Source organism: Globicephala melas, chromosome 1 (assembly GCF_963455315.2).
Source record: "Globicephala melas chromosome 1, mGloMel1.2, whole genome shotgun sequence".
In the NCBI taxonomy this organism is placed as follows: Eukaryota; Metazoa; Chordata; class Mammalia; order Artiodactyla; family Delphinidae; genus Globicephala; species Globicephala melas.
The window spans coordinates 46,127,055-46,146,136 of NC_083314.1; the positions used below are offsets into that span (position 1 = coordinate 46,127,055).

At 42.8% G+C, this 19,082-nt stretch overlaps 1 protein-coding gene across 6 annotated transcripts in view; it reads right to left on the bottom strand.

Annotated features, from left to right (window-relative positions):
• Positions 1–19,082, bottom strand: part of TSEN15 (tRNA splicing endonuclease subunit 15) — a 269,598-nt gene that overhangs the window by 113,391 nt on the left and 137,125 nt on the right. For 5 of the 6 annotated variants that reach the window (XR_009563307.1, XR_009563305.1, XR_009563300.1 and 2 more), the window contains one exon: positions 14,488–14,909. The exons of the other annotated variant lie outside the window; for it this stretch is intronic. The gene's annotated coding sequence lies outside the window, so the exon portion shown is untranslated. The remainder of the gene's footprint in view (positions 1–14,487; positions 14,910–19,082) is intronic. 6 annotated transcript variants of the gene reach the window in all.

Below are 19,082 nucleotides of genomic sequence, written 5' to 3' on the forward strand. Positions count from 1 at the left end.
CTTGACCTAAGAGAAACCTGAGGCATGTTTTTGTTCCGCACCTCTGTTAAGAAGACAAGAGAGACTTTGTGATATTCAGGGGACAGCACTGCAGATCGATATAAAATGTACTTTCTGGACACTTAGGTGACGAAAAGGACATGGTGCTTCTAAAATGTTGAATACTGCTGGGCCAGAAGATGCTATATTTCCAACTCTTGCCTTGTTGTCTAGTTTCTAGACTGTTCATTCTCTAGGGGGAGGGATTGTGTTCAGTCTGTTCTTCTATCCTCCACAAGGTCTACCTAGTGATAAAAACACTGTAAGTGCTTAAAAAAGTCTGCTGGGGTCACAGATCGGCACATCCCAGTCTTTCTAGCTGACAGGGCATAATGATACAAGAAGGGCAGCAAATCCTCAGAGTTATGATAATTATGGATAATCACAGTAGCTGGGTGCCTAAGGGGTCCTGTGTCTCTTAACTTCAGCTTAAGACTTTAAGGGTATACCTGACATAGCTGATATAAAAGCACTGTCACCATCATTCATATTTGTGGAGCACGCTTTCTATACAATACTCAGTATCTCCTTGGACCCTGCATCATAGATGAGATGGTATTACCATTCTCATTTTAAGGAGGACTCAGAGGCTCAGAGAGGTTAAGGAACTTGCCTAAGGCCACACAGCTAGCAAGGGGCAGGCAGCAGTCAGCAATGGGGCCTCGGACTTCTGTCCCTGGCTTTGGATAACTTTCCTCTCATGAACACTCACAGAAAGCCATGTCCACAGAGGGGAGGAGGAGGTGGGGGCGGGGAACGGGGGTGTGACTCGTCTCACCATTCAGCAGCATTTCCAGGTGAGTGCATTGCCCCCAGACTGCTCTGCGCATGCGTCCTTGCTCCCCCACCCGTCTCACAGGGCTATGGAGCAGAGGACAAGAAGGTGACCTCCGCCCAGGAAGCTTCTGATGGGATAGGAACCCAGCCGGGCTGCAAAGGGGAGTAGCAAGGAGCAGAAAGGCAGGCAAGATGATATTACTGATTTAGTCTCAGCATCTGACCCTAGGATCTGTCTCCTTAAACCTTGAGCAAATCTCTGTTTAGCTCCGTCTTCACTCCCTCCTGTGTGGCTGCCATAGACACACATGGCCCAGAAATGCTACATATGCTCCTCCTAATTAATATGTGATGTGGTGTTTCACAGCACTTTCCAGGCTGTCTCTCTGTACAGTGAAAGGCAGATGACAAGGGAGCTTTTTATCTTTCATACGCTATCTAGACTCTGACATGCCCCAACGGACAACCAGGCAGCAGTGGGTCTCTCCCTTCAGTGAGAGATGTGACATGTGTCAGGAAAATGAGCTGGCTTCCTCTTCATTTCAGAAGCTTGCTCCTTGTGCGAGTCCTGGAGAGTTACCAGGTGGCTCATTTCGTGTGATGAGTGGACCAAGGTGAGGCAACCCCCCCAAAGCTGACCCAGGGCAGCAGCCCTTCTCAGCGAGGTAACAGGATATTAAAGGTTTGAGCCTCCCAGTCTCAGCCTGACAGAAGATTTACCCCCTGGCCTTAAGCAAGTTGCCAAACGTCTCATACCTCTGCTTCCTCAAATATAACGTAAGTGTTAATAGTTTAGTCTGTTAATAGTTTAGTTTGTTAATAGTCCTGGGGAAGAGTTTATAAAATGAGCTGTGATCCACACCAATAAATATTAATCAAAGCTGACACTGATGGTGTTTTTGCAAATATAAAAGTGTCCTAGGAAAAGCTTGTCTGATTCTTCTGAGTGATTTCCATAAAGTTGGGCTGGCTCCCAGATAATATTATGGAACTGTTACACAAAGAAAGTGATATTTGCATTTTATTCTCTTAGCTCATCCTGCTTCATTTATATATAGATGGCTGTCTAAGGGGACACCATCAATATACCATTAGTCACAACTGTGAAAAAGGCATCTCTGTGTCAGGGCATGCCATTAATCTGCAGCATTAGTGTTGTAGCGGTATCAGCAGGGCATGCCAGCTAGGATGTCAGAGGAATGGACTTCATCCCACTGTACAATGCAGCAGATCACAAACAAGATCAGGAGCTTTCCAGTCCAAGATTCTGGGAAATCCCAGAGGCTGAATGCAGCTTCTGACAACTTAAAGCAGAGATATGCTCCTTGAGGAGACACATGTACAAAATGTTCAAAGCCTTTTGTCCTCAGCTTTCTTAAAGTTCAAGGAAGCCTACTGCTTCTGACTTTCAATTAAGGAATTTTTTTCCAAGACTGAAGTTATTCGTGCATTCAGTGATCTTTTGCTCAGCACGTCCTATGCATCGTGAGCACCTCTGTCCTTAGCACTGAAGATGTTAAGGATGAAAAAGACATGATGCTTGAATTAAAGAGCTTATAGTCCAGTCAGGAGGATTGACAAAAGATAGACAATCTAAGTATGTGCTGTGCAGATGTAAGTCCAGGGTGTGGCCCAGGTCCAGGGAGACAGACAAGGGGCCTCTATCATGGTGGAAGGAATGGCTTCTGGTTAAAGATGATTGGTCAGCCCCACGTGGTTAACTTCCCTTTCTCTCTTAAGAGATCATAACCAATATTGTAATGGAGTACAAATGAGTATAAACTCACAATGATGTAGAATGGGGAGAAATACCTTCAGACAAGAGACTTTTAGCCCATCAACGGGAGAGACAAAGTGGATGGAGGAGAGGTCCTGGGAAAGAAAGGTGGAGGTTGCAGCTGCCCAGAGCACCAGAGGTGGCTGCTGAGAGAGGGACAGGAGGGGAGGACATGACTGTGCAGTAAGGCTCAGGAAGGCTCGGAAGGTAGAGCTCAGGCCTGACAGAGTTGAGTGCTAGAGTAGGACAGGCGGCAGGAAGCGGGAGGATGGATCTAAAGCCTTTATGAGAGAGGCTCTCCATGAGACCACCTCACTCCCCACAGCAATTCAGCAGTTGAGTGTCAATCTCCAAAGTCAGTTAGGGCGTACTTCAAAGCACTGAGTGGCCCAGAGAACAGACCTGCACGTGTTGTGTTTAGAAGTCCTTCTGAGGAAGGCAGGCCTTCTCCTCCATCACCCAAATGCAGTGGTTCCCAACCGTGACTATGTTGCTCCCCAGGGGGCGTTTGGCAGTGGCTGGAGAAGATGTTTTTGGTTGTCTGGGAGGACAACCAACTTGGGACAGGGGCTACTGGCATCTGGAGGGTGGAAGCCAGCGATGCTGCTGAACACCCTACAACGCATAGGAGAGACCCACACGGCAAAGAATTATCTGGCCCCAAATGTCAATCAGGCCAAGTTTGAGAAACCCTGCTCTGACATAACACCCTCCAGTTTATAAAGCCCACACCCAAGCAGTGTTCCGTAGCCCGTTCAGCAATGTCCCCTTCCAGTCACCAGGGCCAACTTGACCAAGTGCCTGGCCAGTGCTGGACACCATGGCGGATGCTTTATGGCACATAAGGAGACAGTCATTGGTAGCATGGGGAGGGGAGGTGTTTCAGTGTTACTTGCAAAATTCTGAGTGTACAACCACATTTTTTTAAAAGAAGGAAAAGAAAACATGAGAATTGGGAAAGAGCAAAGAAAGAGCTCCTGTTCCATGCCAGGCGTGACAAAGGGTTGATCACAGTACCCACTGACGGCCAGCAGAGGGCAGCTGAGGCAACAGAGCAGGAGTAGGGGCACTTCTGCCCTTCAGGGAGGCGATTCCGTTGATGAGGATTCAATACCAAAAGTCAGGAGTTCAACTGGAAGTAAAAGCAGGAAAAAGAGAAGGCAGTTGCTCACTGACTCCAGGACAACACAGATTTCACGTGGCTGAGAGATGAGACCGTGGAAGAACTGGGAACCCAGGGATGATAGGCCAGGGCGGGCATGGGGCTCTGGGTGGAGAGCCAGATCCATTGCCAGGTACTGTGCTCACAACAGAGCTAGAGGGAATCAGCCTCGGAAATGCCTTCAAGTAGCAGCTGGGTTCCGGCAGTGTTCACCTCCTCCTCTCAGCCTTCACTTTGCTTCCTATGGGTCCAGTGCCTACTACAGCAATCAGAGGACAGCTGCAAGGACTGAGCTGCAGGGCATGCAGTGATGTAAGAGGTGAAATTCAGAGCTGGTGGGAAAGTGGAAACCTGGCTTTGGTTAGAAGCAGACTATCCTATGTGTGAGTTCCTGCCAAGCAGTCCCAGGATGGCCCTGCAAACCCAGCATCACACTCTGGTGCGTTTTGACTATACAAACCTCCTTTACAAGTCACCCTATAGGAACTCTTTGTTTTGTAGAAATAAAGCAAAGAAGAAGATGCCTCTAAGGGTGTTTACAGGAAGGGCCTGGAGGTATTCTGGTACAACAAAGGTGAAATTCTGATGATCAACAAACAAACAGGGCCACCTCCTAAAAGTCATTTTTATTATTACTGATGACAGTTGCTTACTCATTCTCCAAGTTTATTTCATGGATATCTAAAATAGAAATAAGTCTGAATATCTCAGAAATCTCCCTTATTTATGGTATATGATGAGGAGAAGATTGAATACCCAGGTACTTGGGCTGGAGCTCTACCATGCTAAGTGGAGTACAAACGCTGACCTATTCTAGAAACCCAATAACACTGCAACACAAAATTCAAGTGTGCAACATTCTGGTTTCTTTGCTGCTTTAAAAATACTTTTTGCCTGTTATCTATCAGAACCAGAAATAACCTTCCAACACCAAAAATGTGGGGAAATGAACTACATGTTATCTGAGTGCTGGCCATTGTCCTAAGTACTTTATTCTGACGTTTAATCCTGAGAACAGCCTCTACCATGCTAAGTGGAGTACAACCTCTACGATGCTAAGTGGAGTACAAACGCTGACCTATTCTAGAAACCTCTACCATGCTAAGTGGAGTACAAACGCTGACTTATTCTAGAAACCCAATAACACTGCAACACAAAATTCAAGTGTGCAACATTCTGGTTTCTTTGCTGCTTTAAAAATACTTTTTGCCTGTTATCTATCAGAACCAGAAATAACCTTCCAACACCAAAAATGTGGGGAAATGAACTACATGTTATCTGAGTGCTGGCCATTGTCCTAAGTACTTTATTCTGACGTTTAATCCTGAGAACAGCCATTTGAGTTAGTATTATTACACCACTTCACAATGAAGAAACCAAGGTTCTAAGATATTACTACAATAACCTAACAAATTTTCATTAAGTGCCTTCTATATCAGGAACTGAGCTATACTCTGGGGGAAACAGATGAAGTAACACAGTCTCTCCCTTGCCTGTAGGATTTGCTATGCACACTGACAATTATGTATTAGAAATACTATAATGGAAGTGGGAGCTCCTGGGATCTGCCTGAAGGAGCCAGGGACAATTTCATAGTGAGGTGACACCCTCTGACTCCTGAAGGAATAGGGGTTTTCCAGTCCTCCCGCCTACCTGATGGTGCACCCTTGTGCTGTTGCAAAGTGATCTCTCCAATTTCCACGGAAACTCCCTGAAGGCTAATTAAAGCCCAGTTTATAAATTTAAAATAGGTAGAGCTTGATATTCTCTGATACACGCCAATGTCTACCCCTGCCAGTAGGATTCTGTGGCTCATCAAGAACCTTTTGGGGAATCCTCAGGATGAGAAAAGACTGTTAAAGTAGCTTACCAGCTGGCTGTTACCACCCTTTCTTTTTATCCTGCAGCTACATTCACCTGAAATACCAAATGGACAGTGGAGCCACCTAGCTCTTCCACTTGCCCTAAACTGCCACTACTTTGGGAGCTGCAGTGCCCTGTGCGCCTTCACTGATGGTTCTCAGACCAGCCCTGGCCAGCCCACCAGTGGTCTTGTTTGAGCTTGCTCACTGGAGTCCATTTCAAGAGGACAGTCAAGGAAGAGAGGCTAACATTAGTGGAAAAGTGGGCTGGTCCTTGATGGCAAGACCTCTGCTAAGATTTCTCCAGTGATCAACATTCCCTTTCAACCATCAGTTGAAGCTAAAGGGAAAAGTCAGGGCCGTATGCGAGCAATCAGATTTTAGTCCTGGATCTTATGTGGAGACGACTGCTACCATCACAGAGCCAGAGCACTACTGTGTTATTTGCCAGAAGAATATTTATTGTCACAGTTCATCTCAAGGATATTAAAGCATGCTTCTCATTCCACTGGATTACATTGAAGAAACTGTTAATTCCTAATATGTGCTCTAATTTCTTTTAAAGGCTTTGTCAAGCATTGTTGGGAAGAAGTCGGTACATGGGCAGCAGGTATGTAGTTAAAGGGGTTCCTGGACTCTGGCTCCACAGAAAGAAGAAAAGGATAAAACCCCCTTGGCCTGTTTGGAGACACCTTACAGAATATTAATGTAATGAGTTCATAACAGGCAATATAGTTCGTTTTAATTAGGATTCTACAACCCTAGAAATTAAGTTGAAAAAGCTCTATTAGGTCATCTGGCCTATCACCTTCCCATCCCCTCTTCAATGCAGGATTGTTCCCTGGGGTCTGCTCACAAATGTATGGTTCAATCAAATTTAAATGACTGCAGCTATGAGGTTTACATCATTTCCCTTGGGAAACTATTACACCGTCTAATGGATTTTACCATGATTACTTTTTTCCCAGAGATTCAGCCCAAATTTCTCTTTACTTGAGTCTGTCACATTTTTCCTCATTATGTATCCTCAGATTCAGAAAAATGACAGTAAGAAAGACCAGGACTCTATTTTCTACTCTTTAGCAATAAAGATGGGAATCTCGGCCCAGGCCACTTTCTCAGTTCCACATTTGTAAGTGAGCTAGGACGTCACTAATTGGTTTTACCCACGTAAGGTACTCTCCTTTTCTCATAAAAGGAATCCACAGACTCACCAGGGTGAGGTCAATTTTGAGTTCCACTGGTGGTGGTACATTTGCCATGATTCATGCCGTCCTGCCTTGTCCGGCCCTACTCTCACATAAACAACTCTACATTTGCCAGTGTTTGAGATGCTCTCTGTGTCTGTTGAACAGAGTTCATCATTCTGGCTTTGGGGGATGGAACCTAAGACTTTACCTTCATTAGCACCCTTACCAACCAATTAAGCTACCTGGTCCATATTACATTTCCTTGGATGACACCCAAAGAATCTAAGATTTCCCAGCTGGCTGAGTGAGTAAAGAGGTTTGGATCTTCTTGATGTCACCCATTTCACACGTGTGCATGTGCATGTACAGACTGAAGCACCAGGACAAGGCAATGAAGGAGAAACAGCAGCAGGGCTTCTTTTGAAAGTACACCCCACATTGATAATCTTCTATTTATAAAGGAGAATTGAGTCCCATGCATGGTGGGACTGTGACTCATTAGAACGCCTTAATTAAAGAGGAAGGCCTCCCTGGTGATGTTACTTCCTTGGGTTTATTTTGGTTATTATTATTGTTATAGTATGAGAAAGACAGTAGTGACCCGCTCTGAGAGAGGATCATTTTTCTGAGCACCACACGCTGCCGAAAAAACACTAAAATGAATTCGGAGCACAGACAGGACTGAATTGCAGCTCCTTGCTGTCCTGCAAGAAATGGTCCCTAAATGTAATTCCCCTGAATTATTATACTAGATGGCAACTCAGGCTGAGTGAGATGGATGGGGAGGAAATGACTCTCCAAGTGTGATTTAATGATAGAAGGGGCACAGCGTACGTGTGACCAGGCATACTGTATTTCCAAACACAGGCCCATTCATCCATTCATTCTTTCCATCTTCATTTATTGTATGCTCTTTTGGACCTGGGCACTGTGCTAGGTACTAGGGATAGTTGTCCTAGGCCATTGGAAGGATGTGGCAGGTCATACATCAGCACTGTAACAGCAAACCATTATACTTTCATCTTCCTTTGTGTTGGAAGTAAAAGCCAATTTTAAATCTTTTACAGTGGATTACAAAATTCTGTAAAGATGCACAAAGTGAGAGAAAATAACATAATGAACACTTGTCTGCCCACTATCTACCTCTATCAAATCTTAACATTTTAAGTGATTTGCTTTACTTTTCTTTTTTTTTTTTAAATAAAAGATTACAACTATAATTGAAACCTTCCCTACAGGGAGCCATCATCATAAATTTGATGGTTATCATTCCCATTCGTGTTTTTTTTTTTTTTTTTTTTGCAGTACGCGGGCCTCTCACTGCTGTGGCCTCTCCCGTTGCGGAGCACAGGCTCCGGACGCGCAGGCTCAGCGGCCATGGCCCATGGGCCCAGCCGCTCCGCGGCATGTGGGATCATCCCGGACCGGGGCACAAACCCGTGTCCCCTGCATCGGCAGGCGGACTCTCAACCACTGCGCCATCACGGAAGCCCCCATTCGTGTTTTATATTACTCTCCACAATATGTGTCTCATGGGTGAATCCATAAGTAACTGGTAGCACTGTTTCATATGCTTTCAAACTTTATATAAATGGTACCTTATAACACCTATTCTGTAATTTGCTTTTTGTCATTCCACATTATGTTTTTGAGATGTATCCATGTTAATGCATGTAATTCTAGTCTATTAATTTCAATTCTTATGTAATATTTCATTGTATTATTATCCCATAACTTATCTATCCACTCTTGATGGTCATTTAGGTAGTTTCCTCTTATTTTATTCTGTTACTAACAATGTTGTAATCAGTGCTCTTCTACAAATCTCCCATTTCGTTATATACCTTTATTGTTTCATTAGATTGTATGCCTAGAAGTGCAGTCTCTGGCTCAAAGTGATTGCAACCAGTAACAAAGCAGTGTGGGAGAATTTTCATCTATCCATATCCTTGCTTACACTTTTTATGATAAGACTTCTAAAATTTTGGTCAACTTGATGAGTGAGTAATGGTATCTTTTGGTTGTTTTAATTTGTATTTTGTTAGGGGGGACCTTGAGCATCTTTTCATGTGTTTATTGGCAATTAATGACTATCATCTTACATTTTGCCTGTTTTCTTTTTTTTTTCTTATTGAGTTGTAGTTCTTTTAAAATTCTGTATACTAGGCCTTTAACAATTATCTGTGTTTCCAATATTTTCTGCATGTCTTGGGCTTACCTTTAATCTTTGGTTATGGTGTCTTTTGTTAAAAAGAAGTTTTAGATTTAATGTTAATGTAGTCAAATCTGTCACTATTTTTCTATATTGTTTTTATTTTTTATTTATCATCTAAGAAATCAGTCCCTAGCTCTTAAGTCAAAGATGCTTTCCCTACATTTCCTTCTAAAAATATTATGTTTTTGTAAAACATGACACCATGAAACTCATAGAAGAGAACATAGGCAAAACATTCTCTGACATAAATCGTACCAGTGTTTTCTTAGATAAGTCACCCAAGGCAATAGAAATAAAAGCAAAAATAAACAAATGGGACCTAATCAAACTTACCAGCTTTTGTACAGCAAAGGAAACCATAAACAAAAAGAAAAGACAACCTACGGACTGGGAGGAAATATTTGCAAATGATGTGACTGAAAAAGGCTTAATTTCCAAAATGCACAAACAGCTCATACAACTCAACAACAACAACAAAAACAAACAACCCAATCAAGAAAATGGGCAGAAGACCTAAACGGACATTTCTCCAAAGAAGACATATGGATGGTCAATAGGCACATGAAAAGGTGCTCAACATCGCTAATTATTCAAGAAATGAAAATCAAAACTACAATGAGGTACCATCTCTCACCATTCAGAATGGCCATCATTAAGAAGTCTACAAATAACAAATGCTGGAGAGGGCATGGAGAAAAGGGAACCCTCCTACATTGTTGGTGGGAATGTAAATTGGTGCAGCCACTATGGAAAGCAGTATGGAGGTTCCTCAAAATAGGAGTTGCCATAAGATCCAGCAATCCCACTCCTGGGCATATATCTGGACAAAACTATGATTTAAAAAGATACATGCACCGCTATGTTCATAGCAGCACTATTCACAATAGCCAGGATATGGAAACAACCTAAAAGTCCATCAACAGATGAATAAAGAAGATGTGGTACATACAGACAATGGGATACTACTCAGACATAAAAAACCTGACATAATGCCATTTGCAGCAACATGGGTGGACCTAGGAGTTATCATAATAAGTGAAGTCAGAAAGAGAAAGACAAATACCATATGATATCACTTATATGTGGAGTCTAAAATATGACACAAATGAACCTATCTATGAAATAGAAACAGACTCACAGACATAGAAAACACACTTGTGATTGCCAAGGGGGAGGGGATGTGGGAGAGGGATGGAGTGGGAGTTTGGGGTTAGCAGATGCAAACCATTATGTATAGAATAGATAAACAACAAGGTCTTACTGTATAGCACAGGGAACTATATTCAATATTCTGTGATACACCATAATGAAAAAGAATAAAAAATTATGTATAACTGAATCACTTTGCTGTACAGCAGAAATTAACAGAACATTGTAAATCAACTACCTTTCAGTTAAAAAAAAGAAAGAAAAAGTGGTATTTATCATTAAGCACATGTGGCCCATCAGTAAGAATCAAGCCAGGTGCTAGCTTAGAACCACCTATGAAACTTCAAGGAACTAATCCTAAGAAAATAATTCCAGATTTATGCAAAGATCAAGGTACACTGATGATCACCACAGTATTTTTATAAATGTTATAATTAAAATTACAAAACAAAGAGTGCTTGAATAAATTATGGTTCTTCCTCAAAAAAAAAAGTATTACGTTTTTGCTTTCATGTAGAGCTTTATCATGCACTTGGAATTGATTTTTGGGTGTGTGATCTGTTTTTATTCTTCTCCATATGGATAACCAGTTTCCCATCCTTTTCCTGCTTTCTCGTATCAAATCTTCACTTTGTGTGGTCTTCTGTTGCTCTCTATTCCAGTGGTCTATTCTTCTATTCCTGTACCAGTATCTGCACCATTGCTATAAACTATAAAAGTCTTGCTCTCTGGCAAGGGAAATCTCCCATTTCGTTCTTTTTTCAAAACTACCACTTATAATCCTTTGTCTTTGATCTTCCATATATATTTCAATATTAGCTTGTCAAGTACCATGAGGCAATGGATAGACTAGACCCATCACTCTAGACACCAGAGCGACTTCATCTTTGCTCTGACTGCTATTACTATAGTGAGCACTAAAGAAGTGCCAGGCACATGCTAAGTGCTATACATTGACTCACTGAAACCTAATAACAACTCTGTGAGGTAGGTACTAATTATTATTCTCTTGTTCTAGTTGAAGTAACTGAGGATGGGTAAGATTAAGTCATTTGGCCAAAGTTCCAGGGTTATAATGAGGCATAGCCAGAGCACACCCCCTTTAACCCATTCTAACCATATGCCAGGGCTCACCTGGACATTCAAAAACTTAAATAGCTACTATTAGTAGCTACTATTATGGTGAATAAAACTATAAATAGGGCTTCCCTGGTGGCGCAGTGGTTGAGAGTCTGCCTGCCAATGCAGGGGACACGGGTTCGATCCCTGGACTGGGGGGATCCCACATGCCGCGGAGCAACTGGGCCCGTGAGCCACAACTACTGAGCCTGCGCGTCGTCTGGAGCTTGTGCTCCGCGACAAGAGAGGCTGCGACAGTGAGAGGCCCGCGCACCACGATGAAGAGGGGCCCCCGCTCGCCGCAACTGGAGAAAGCTCTCGCGCAGAAACGAAGACCCAACACAGCCAAAAACAAATAAATAAAAACCAAAAACAAACAAACAAAAAACTATAAATATTATGACCAGAGATAAAGTCAGAAGTCAAAGCCAAAATTAAAGAGAGGAAAACCTTTCTTTTTTTCTCCCTTCCTTTCAATCCCCTCCTGCTAGAGGAAGGTAAGGACAGAGGGAACCACATTGCTTGGAGAAGAAATGCAGAGAGGCTGAGGCACAGGTGCATAAACACGCACAATAATTACCTCATTAATATCAAAACCAGTAGGAAACAGGCTCATTCCAGATGGCAGGACCGGGCCAGTCTCCTTCCTGAGGCCTCCAGCCAGCATTGCAATCCCTCTGAGGTGTGGGCCTGGTTTGCAATCTTCCTCCAGCTCCTACAGCTCTGGAGGAGTAGGCAAGACCACCAGAGAGCCCCCATCTAATCTCTCCTGCATTCACCACCTTCCTCTAATCACTTTAGGTGCTGACTTAATGGTGCCTCATGTTAGCCTTAACAGCTGTGGCCCCATTTTAGGACCAGCAGGGCTATAATCCTACCTTAGAGACGAAGGACTAACATGTGGGGAAATTACATGATTTGCCAAAGCTTTTTTGCAATACTGGACAGTGAAAGAAAAGCAGTGAGAAGAGATCAAGTTCTCAGGCATACAAACTGTCCTTGGAGGAATCCAGAGTACACTTAGTTTATTTTGTGACTCCTTTCCACTGCCCTCCTCACCTCCTCACGTCCAGCCTTCAGGAAGCTTAGATGTCCCCAAACCCCTGGCAGGGCAAAAGCCCTCTAATAGGCTTGTGCTCTTTCTTCCAGACCACACTGATTCTCTTCCCTTAGTGAAAGCCCCCATGGGCCTCCTCTCACACAGGGCAAGTCTGCAGGAGCAGATTACATGGAAAGTAAGTAAATAAGAAAACATTGGTTAGGAGCTGTGAAGGGAGCCAAGGAGCAAAGCATGTTCTAAAAACATACTCATCAACCCAGGCTGGTGGTTGGAGGATAGACCCTATCAACAGCAGCTTTTGGTATCAATCTTGACTTGGCCAAGATTGCTTGCCAGTGTGCTTGGTGACTTGGAGCGTACTCCAGACAGCCTGGAGGTCTCTGCTCCCTTCTGTGTGAGAGGAGAACCTCTAGCCTCACTCCTTCCATCTGCAACAGATCTTCCCTGTTCTCCTTGACCCCTGGGAAACATCTCCAAGACCTGGTGGTTGCTGACCTGCCTCCTTCTGATCCAGTGCACTCGTTTTTAAAAAACAAATCAATTTTAAGTCAATGGGAAAGATGTCTATTACCCAGTGGGGCCACATCATAAGCCTACTTTCCATAAAGTAGTTTGAAGTCAGGGAGGAACACAGGGAATGGAAGTTATCATTAAAAATGTACCATGGTTCCAAAGCAAGGACCAGTCCACATAGCCTGGCTGCCCTCAAATCCTGAGCAACTGACATGGCATTCCCAAATCCTTGAGGATTCCAGAGGGCAATATGCAGCAGTAGACTCCTGGGATCCTGACAGCAGAGGAAATCTAACCAGTGACCCAGCTTCTGCCCCAAAGCAGCATCCCCTAAAAGGGGGATGTATCCGCTAGCACTAGGTAGGTCCCTGTCCTTCAGAGCGCTCTGGCCACCCATGGGACATTACACGGAGGTGCCTCCCAAATGGGTCAAAATGCCCTTGATGTCCAAAAGGATGACCTAGAGTTGTAACAGTAAACACAGTCCAAAATTACTGGATGATACCAAACTATACAAATCCCAACTCTTGGTATTTAACTTTGTACGTTATTTTCAAACTAACATTATCCATGTGCAAATTAAATCTTGACTATCTTAAATAAAAACAACTACCATGCCTACCACTAGATGGTTCAGAGGATGACCAGGTTAATCAAGGATTGAAAGGGGCTGGTGAATATTTACATTATAAACTGAAAGTATAAATTAGAAGCAACACTATAGGCCAAAGGAGGTAGGAGGGAGATATGGAAGTAGATCTTGACATTAATTAGGTTTTGACTATTTCCAAGAAATCAGCCCAGGCCAAATCTCATTATAACTGACACCATTAGACTAGAAATCTGTGTATTAGCCTAAGTGTTCAAAAGTTCTCCGTTGACCCTCTTTCTGTGTAAGACACAGGACAGACTCCTGGTGGTCTGGAGACGGGGTGATAAACTGGCTCTCCCTCAAAGCTCCGCTTAACTAGCTCAAGTCCCTTCCCTGCTTGCTGCGTCAGTATTTACATCTGTCAAATGGGGACAGTACTGCTTGACCTGCCTCCTAATAAAATGAGAAAAAGACGTCACATCACTAGAAACCTAGTAAGAACTAGAATCTGTAATCACTCAATATTGATAAAGGATTTTCAGATAGTTTACGCCATTTGATCCTCACAATAAGGCAGTGGTTAAAACTCTATCAGATGCTAGGCACCCTTTATAGAACAAATATTTTGTAATGTCCTCTTACTATCACAAAATGATATTAACTACAAATACAACTTTAATACGTGTAAGATTTTAAAAGATAATTCTCTATAATAAAAGGAAAATTATTAAAATTTTTATAACATGGTCATTAAACGTGGGTTCAGGGACTCAACCCAGTTCTTCTGATGCCACTGCCGTGATCTTTCCAGAATCCTCTAAAATTATTTTTAAATTAAAGACAATTAAAATTAATGTTTAAGAATTCCCTAATGCCATCATTTTTCTCTCCTCAGAAAATAGGAAAACATTGGTTTTTCATCACAGTACCCTTTCATAGTAAGCCTAGTCTTGCTGTATTGGTCAGTTCTACTGCAGTAACAGACAATCCCCAATTCTCAGTGGCATACAGTGACATTTATTGTTCACTCACATTACTGAAGGCCGAGGGTTGGCTGCCGCTCTGTTCCAGTGTGTGGCTCAGCTCCACGCTGGAAGTTGGCTGCTGGGCTGCACTTTCTGGGATCCAGGCTGAAGGATCATGAGGTGTGCTATTCCCACGGCAGAGGGAAAGAGCCAGAGAGCCGGTGATAATCCATGATGCCTCTTAAAACCACTGCTTGAATGATCCACACACAGAGTCACAAGGCAATGGTCAGGGATGTCTAATCCTCACAAGGAAGGGGAGGTGGATAATTGCCAACCGCAGTGCAATCTACCATAACAGATCAGATCCATTACGGTACTCCAGGCAGTCCTACTAGCAGACTTGAGGCAGCACACAGAAAAACTTGTTCGCCATCTTTCTCGAGACCAAGGGTCACAGGTGCAAGCACTCATAGCAAGTGGTAGGAACTGTGAAAAAGCAAACAGCCAATCCTTCACTTAAAGGAGCAGCTACTATAAGCCCCAGTAAGTGCTGCAATGAGCAAATGAAAGCCCAAGTCCTCCGATTTCTCAAGAGAAGTCAGAAAATTGGATATTTCTGTAAAACCTCCTACTTTAAAAAATGTTGACAACTATTTTCATTTTTTAAAAATAACAGTACCCTGCAAGCCAAACAAAACATCCAAAATCCAAATTTGAACCTTAACTTAATTTTTTTGTCCTTTGCTTTAGGGAAATTTTAGGGATGTGGCTAATGGGGCAGGGGCATTGCTATCCCAGTAAGGAGGGAACAGATTTTTTTCCCTATTGTGTTTCAGTAACTCAGAGAGTCAGCGTTCACCCAGCTTAGCGTCACTCAGGCTCCATGAATTGACTCGGGACTCAGGTCACGGTCTCACTCGTGGCCTTCAGTTTTCTTGTCCTGGGCTTGGCTCTATGAGCTGTTCCATCTCCCAAGAGATGCCTATCAGGCTGATTGACTTAGAGCTCAGATGGCAAAAGAAGAGGGTAATAATAGGACAAGAGATTGCACTCCTTTGCCTCTTTAAATTTTCATATGGAGTGCGATTTGTTAACAAGGGAGAGGTCCCGAGGTAGTGAGGGGCATCAATAATTCAGCAGAGGCTGTCAAGCTGCAAATAGCCCCATGGTGCCCAGCTGATGCTCCTGGTTGTGACACTGGCTACTCTCTCAAGCTCTAAGACAAAAGGTCACATTTCCGTCACCCAGCCCATTTCAGTCCTATCTTTCCTCAGCTCCCACTTCCTAATGGTACTGGAGACCATTGTACTTGAGTCTGTGACCATGTTTGGAGCCTGAGACTAACCTGATCACAGGTGAAACAGGAAAGTTCCTTGAGAACAATGATGAATGCAGGAGCTCCCTCCTTGGTAGGATCTTTACTGTCAATATTACCTCCCAATCAGATGCATGTAGTGCCCAGGATTTAATAAACTCTTACCCCCATCCCCAAAACAAATGTCACTCTTTCCTGTTTGCAAGATCTCATTTCTCTACATCTTCAAAACCAAACTCAATACTCACCTGGACCTGGTCACTGACTTTCCTGGATTATGGCATGCTTTGGTCTCGGCAGAGGGATATAATGGCATCCAGCCTAAATATTGGAACATTTAGGCCTAGAATCACATAAATCTATATACCTCTTCCCACCAAGATGTATGACTTTGGGAAAGTTTCTGAAGTCTTTGAGCCTGTTTTCTCATCTTTAAAATAAGGATAAAAATACCTACCTCACTTAAGAATCAAATAAGACAGGATGTGTAAATGTATTATGATTATTTTTACAGTTTCTGAATGGATTTCCAGTTGGTTCCCTCCTCACCCTCTACATGTTGCCATTTAATAAGGCCAGATGTCTCATGGGTGAGACTGGACATCTTCATGCCAAAGCACCAATGACTCAGCTTCTGTTTTTCACCATGAGAAACAGAAATAGATGAAATTAGTGTCAGCTAAATGGTACTAGGAGCTGCCTCAGGCCTTTGTCCTAGAAAAATGGGTGATAACCAAACTCACAGTGTCGACAAACTCAGCCTTCTTTGGAAGGCCCAGCAAACGTCAGCCCCAAAGCGCAACGGGCAGCTTCAGGGTGGCATTCCTTTTCCATCACTGTTGCCAGGCAGACACAGAGCTTTGGATCCTACAGAGCCTCTTCACATAGCAGGACAAGCCCAACAATGTGAGAGAGCAGGAAAGGGGGCCAGTGTTAACCCAGTGGGTTCTGCTTAATACACCACATTGGCTGAGATGGATTTCATAAAACATTGGCAGTTGAGGCTATTAGCCAGCAGTAGGCCTGGGAAATGCTGTTCAATATCTTTTTCCATTTCTGAATGAAACAGAGAGCCGAGAGAATAATACTGTGTGATAAGGAAAGCTTTACTCCTGGCAGAGGGCGTGTCCTGTCCCCCCATGTTGTCCAGTCACTTGCTTGGGAAGAGGAAACAGAAGCAGAGCTGGGGATGAGGGTGGAGAGGAGGGAAGCTCTTGTCCCTTAAAGCAAGGTAAAAATATTAGTTTATAGTTTTAATGGTTTGCTCTTCTACTGTAATTCCCTTTGACTAGTTTAATGTCACAATAAAGTGTAAAGTCCCTATATCACTTTGAGAAGTGATGTCATGTAGAATAAAGGGATGGGAAAATATCAGAAAAATTTTTTTCTTTCTTGTTCACACCTTCACTGGCCCTTTGGAAGCCGACTCTTATCCACTGGTCCAGGATCTGTAGGTAGTGAAAGGCAGTGAGGTGAATGGTTGCCAATAGCAGGGCTGAGAATGGTAGAAATCTCAGGAAAGATGGGCAATAAGCCCTATTCTTTCCTGACCCATCCATGGGAAGATAATCAACAAAGAAAAAGAGGGGTAGGCAGACAGGCTGAGCTTGTGTTATACAACATAGTCACATAAAGACAATCAAAATACAAAGGAAAAAGTACGCACGGTCCAAATATATAATGACTTTGCACTTTAAAAATAGTGACTTTTATTTCTCTCTGGAAAGTCTTCTCTGTTCAGAAATATCTCTATTGCCTGCGGTTCTATTATTAAGTTGATTCTTTTAGTTTATAAAGAACTTCTACTTGGAAAAATGTGACATGTTATTCTTGACCCACAACTAATATGAGTGGTGGAAAAGGTGGACACAAATCTCTCAATCTGTCCAGCGTGTGCATCTCCTCTGCCACTACTTTATTTTCACTCTTGCCATCTCCTTCCTAGGTTAGTACGATGGCCTCCTTCCTCATTGACCTCCCTGCCTCTGATTACACTCTCTTTTAGCCCCGTCTCCACCGAACAGCCAAAATGGTCTCTATTAAATGCTGGTCCATATCTCACTCCCCTGCTTCAAACTTCAAAGGCTTCCTAGTGTCCTTAGGAAAAAGGCTAAACTGAATGACATTGGCAGCAACAGTCTCTGCCTATCTATCCAGACTCATAACTCACCACTATCATCACCCCATTCTGTGACCTGTTGGTAGGTCGTCTCTCTTGCTCCCAAGCCTCTGTACCCGCACCTTTGTCTGCCCAGCATCCTGTTCTCCTACCTTACCTGGACCAACCCTACAAAACCTCCTGGTCTGGACGTGGGGCTCTTCCCACTGATTCCCATGGAATTTTGCACAAACTCTATCACAGGACATGTATTCTCTGTTGTTATTATTATGGTCGTTTAATCATCCATACCTCCCATGAGACTGTCTATTCCTTGAATGTTGTATTCACTTATGTCTTGCTAGCATCTAGGCATGGCATAAAGTGGTTCACAGTAAATAATGTTTGAATGAATATGTTTGTTACTTTAATAAGAAAATTAATGCTCAAGGGAGTGCTGGACTTACTGAAAGTCACTCAAGCTGTTTATTAATTGGGTCAGATAGGCATCTGCAGTTTTTCTAGTAAAGATGTATCTTTTCTTTCTAAAGAAGACACAAAACCCATAGTCATGAAGGAAATGTTTGTCTACAGGACAAGATACCATTTTTGGAGTTAATATAGATGTGATGAACTGGGAGAAAACATTTGAACATAGAGGACAGGCAAAAGACTAAAAGTCATAATACCTAAAAAAAAGCACTTATGAGTCAATAAGAAAAAAATATCATCAAACTTGTTTAAAAATAGGAAAGACAAATATTCCAACTGTCAATAGGGAAGTAAGCACATAAAAAGAACTTCAATCTCAACAACAAAGCAATAATAATTTTTCACCCAATTAAATTACTAAAAATACAAAAGGTTGATAAAATGTAGTGATGGTGAAGGTATTAGGAAATGGGCTTTCTCTTATACTGGTGAAAGAATTGTCAATTGAAGATGCTATATTTGGTGAAGGCCATTTTCATTATTCATCAAATTTTTAAATATGTATTTCCTAGGACCCAGTATGTTAGTTTTCTGTGGCTGCTGTTTCAAATTACTACCAATTTAGTGGCTTAAAGCAACTCAAATTTATTATCTTACGGTCTGTAGTTCAGAAGAATGACATGGGTCTCACGGACCTAAAATCCAGGTATTGGCAGGATTACGTTCCTCACTGGAGTCTCTAGGGAGAATCTGTTTCCTTGTCCTTTCCAGCTTTTAGAGAGCACCCACATTCCTCAGCTTGTGAGCCTCTTCC